The sequence below is a fragment of the Panulirus ornatus genome, chromosome 58 (assembly GCF_036320965.1).
Source record: "Panulirus ornatus isolate Po-2019 chromosome 58, ASM3632096v1, whole genome shotgun sequence".
Lineage (NCBI taxonomy): Eukaryota > Metazoa > Arthropoda > Malacostraca > Decapoda > Palinuridae > Panulirus > Panulirus ornatus.
The window spans coordinates 775,965-780,166 of NC_092281.1; positions in this window are offsets into that span (position 1 = coordinate 775,965).

Consider the following 4,202-nt stretch of genomic DNA (forward strand, 5'->3'; position numbering starts at 1 on the left):
CTAGCCTTCCTGCCCACCACAGCCCTCCTGCCCACTACCAGCCTTCCTGCCCACCACCAGCCCTCCTGCCCAAACTTCTCACCACAAGCCCTACAACTCATCATTAGCCAAACTGTCCATCATGTTGTTTACAATGACAGTAATACAGAGAAAATTCAGGTACACTACATACAAGACACGTACTTACAAAATGTGTTTGTACTGCCATATGATTACACCAAATCTCTACAGGACTCAGGGTATGTTGAATTTTGGGTACAGTGTCGAAATGTCTTCAATGATAGTGATTACAAAGCTGTCAAAACAGTAAGCCTTGAAGTGTGAAATCACTGATTTTAGGACATCGTTAATAAAGTGTGCTAGTCTATGTTCATCAGGTGCAGAACAGGGTCAGTACTTGTAATGTTCAGGATCATGGTTTCTCGCTACTTGACACATGTACATACCTTTACCCTACGTGTATTCTGGCAGTTACATTGTCTAATCCTGGTTCGGTGTGTCTTTAATCTAAAGTGATCATAGTATACAATAAAACAGCACTTGGTTTTTCATAATCTCTCAAGAGGTTTCCGTCCTTGATGGGAAGTGTGGTTGGGTCAGCTCGGACTATCCCTTTAGTTAGACAAAATCTGGTGTAAGGGCGTGAGACCAAACAGGCATATTTGGCTTGATTATCTACACTGTCATGATGCCTACGTCTGAATATGAATGCATCCATAGGAATTAGGGGCATAAGCCACTGTTATCATTTTCTGTAATCAGGGAGTGACTGGTTGTTGGAACAGTTTCCTGCAGAGCACTCCTCCCTTCCTTATTGAGAGTGCTGCAAGAGCTGGCCTGGAGTCAGTGAGATTACAGCATAAACGAGATATCTCAGTGTCATGAGAATACTATTGGGTTCACAGTGGGTAGCCTGGACCAAGGGCTAACCACCTAAATTTAGTCTTATAGTTGTAGAGTGGGTGAAACATACTTTGAGAAGATTTGGGCATGTGGAAAGAATGCAAGACTGGGAGTTTACGAAGAGAGTGCATGATAGTACAATCAAAGGGGTTGGTGAGAGTGGAAGAGTACCTGAGACATGGGCAAATAGGGTTTAGGAATACTGGAGGGAGAGAAACAGAGGAAGAATGTGGGGAATGGTGTGTGTGAGGGAGGCATGTAAGGACAGGGATAGGTCTGGAGACTCTTTTGTTGTGACCACCCCTTGATGGTAGTTCCCAGAGGATATGGGTATTAGAGATATAGATAGGTAGATAGCCCAGACCAAATAATTATCAGATCAAGTTTCTCCATTTCCTTCATTATTTTATTCCACTTTTATCCATAATTTTCTCACAATTTACCTTTGTTTTGGATGGTGTGTTTGAAAAGTCTACTGTGTTTATAGCTGAGATCCTTACAACAATAAGTTCACATTTACGGAAAGTTGGAGTTAAAAAGGCTTTGCGGTATTAGGTCTTGAATACCTAGGAGGATATCTATGCGGAACAGATGGGATAGACTGTACTGGATCAATGTGATATCATTGGGCTGAACTGACATATGAAATGGACAAGGTAAACCATAGAGTACTCTGTGATGCTTAACTGTGGATGGTAGGTTCTGTTTTTGGTTTTCATGTGTTCAAAGAAGACACACAACAAAAAATTTATTTATGAGTAACAGTACATTGTCTTTGATGTTTTCTGTGATATCACCATGGCTGTTTAATCTGTGTATGGTAGGGATGCTGAGGAGGTAAACAATGCAAGGGTCTTGGAGAAAGGAAAAGTTATGCAGTCTGCTGGGGATGGAAGGGCCTGGGAGGTGTCAATTGTTTGATGATGATATGGCACTATTGGCATATTCAAGTGAGAAACTGCAGAAGCTGGTGTCTGAATTTGGAGAAGTGTGTGATAAGAGAAAGTAGAGAGAAAATGTGAAAAGATACAGGTAAGTGGAAGTGGAGAGAAGTTGGAGGAACTGTTGTGTTTTAGACACCTAGAAGAGGATATGGCAGCTAATGGAACAATTGGAGCTGAAGTGAGCCATTTGGTAAGTGAGTGGATAACACACTTAAGTAAACTGAGAAATGTGTGGAAAGAGAAGTCACTGTCTTTAAGGGCAAAGATGGGTACATATGTTTGATGGTACAGTAGTCCAGCTGGTCCTGTATGGCTATGAGACATGGGCCTCAAACAAAAATGAAAAGGATGTGGTGAATGTGCTGGAGATAGAATGTTTAAGGAGAAATATTTAGAAAAACAAATGTATTTATATGTAGCATTTATGGATCTGGAGAAGGCATATGATAGAGTTGATAGAGATGCTCTGTGGAAGGTATTGACAGTATATGGTGTGGGAGGCAATTTGTTAGAAGCAGTGAAAAGTTTTTATTGAGGATGTAAGGCATGTGTACGAGTAAGAGGAGAGGCAAGTGATTGGTTCTCAGTGAATGTTGGTTTACGGCAAGGGTGAGTGATGTCTCCATGGTTGTTTAATTTGTTTATGGATGGAGTTGTTAGGGAGGTGAATGCAAGAGTTTTGGAGAGAGGGGCAAGTATGCAGTCTGTTGTGGATGAGAGGGCTTGGGAATTGAGTCAGTCGTTCGCTGATGATACAGCGCTGGTGGCTGATTTGGGTGAGAAACTGCAGAAGCTGGTGACTGAGTTTGGTAAAGTGTGTGAAAGTAGAAAGCTGAGAGTGAATGTGAATAAGCAAGGTTATTTGGTACAGTAGGGTTGAGGGACAAGTCAATTGGGAGGTAAGTTTGAATGGAGAAAAACTAGAGGAAGTGAAGTGATTTAGATATCTGGGAGTGGATTTGGCAGCGGATGGAACCATGGACGCGGAAGTGAGTCACAGGGTGGGGGAGGGGGCGAAAGTTCTGGGAGCATTGAAAAATGTGTGGAAGGGGAGAATATTATCTTGGAAAGCAAAAGTGGGTATGCTTGAAGGAATAGTGGTTCAAACAATGTTATATGGTTGTGAGGCGTGGGCTATAGATAGGGTTGTGTTCAGGAGGGTAGATGTGTTGGAGATGAGATGTTTGAGGACAATATGTGGTGTGAGGTGGTTTGATCGAGTAAGTAATGAAAGGGTAAGAGAGATGTGTGGTAATAAAAAGAGTGTGATTGAGACAGCAGAAGTGGGTGTACTGAAATGGTTTGGTCACATGGAGACAATGAGTGAGTGAAGATTGACAAAAAGGATATATGTGTTAGAGGTAGAGGGAACAGGGAGACCAAAGTGGAGGTGGAAGGATGGAGTGAAAAAGATTTTGGGCGATCAGGGCCTGAACATGCAGGAGAGTGAAAGGCGAGGAAGGAATAGAGTGAATTGGAACGATGTAGTATAACGGTGTCAATGTGCTGTCAATGGATTGAACCAGGGCATGTGAAGCATCTGGGGTAAACCATGGAAAGTTTTGTGGGGCCTGGATGTGGCTTTGTTATCTTTTCCTAGTGCTACCTCGCGCTCATGTGGGGGGAGGAGGGGTGTCATTTCACATGTGGCAGGGTGGCGACAGGAATGAATAAAGGCAGCAAGTATGAATTATGTACATGTGTAAATATGTATATGTCTGTATATGTATATATATGTATACGTTGAAATGTATAGGTATGTATATGTGCGTGTGTGGACGTGTATGTATATACATGTGTATGTGGGTGGGTTGGGCCATTCTTTCGTCTGTTTCCTTGTGCTGCCTCGTCAATGCAGGAGACAGCGACAAAGTATAATAAATATAAATAAAGAACGTTTAAGGAATATGTGGTGTGAAGAGGGCTGATCGAATAAAAAAATGATAGGGTAAGAAAGAGATGTACTAGTTAGAGGAGTATATATGAGAGACCTGTAGATGGTGTGCTGAAATTGTTTGGACTTATGGAACAGATGAGCAAGGAAAGGATGATTATGAAGATATACATGTCAAAAAAGGGAACAAAGAAAATGAAGAAACAAAAGAGGAGGTGGAGGGATGGAGTGAAAGTGGCTTTGAAGGCTCGAGGCCTGAGAACAACATTCTGTCGAGGAGCTGAACCAATCAAAGGAAACCACAAAAAGGTCAGTGGGGCCTGGTTGTGAATATGGGGCTAGTTTTGGTGTATCATACCTAACAGATAGAGGGTGGATGTGAGCAATTAAGGCCACTCCTTGTCGATTTCTGATGTTCCCCCTTTAACACTAGTAATGGCAAACGTATGAAAAATTATAAC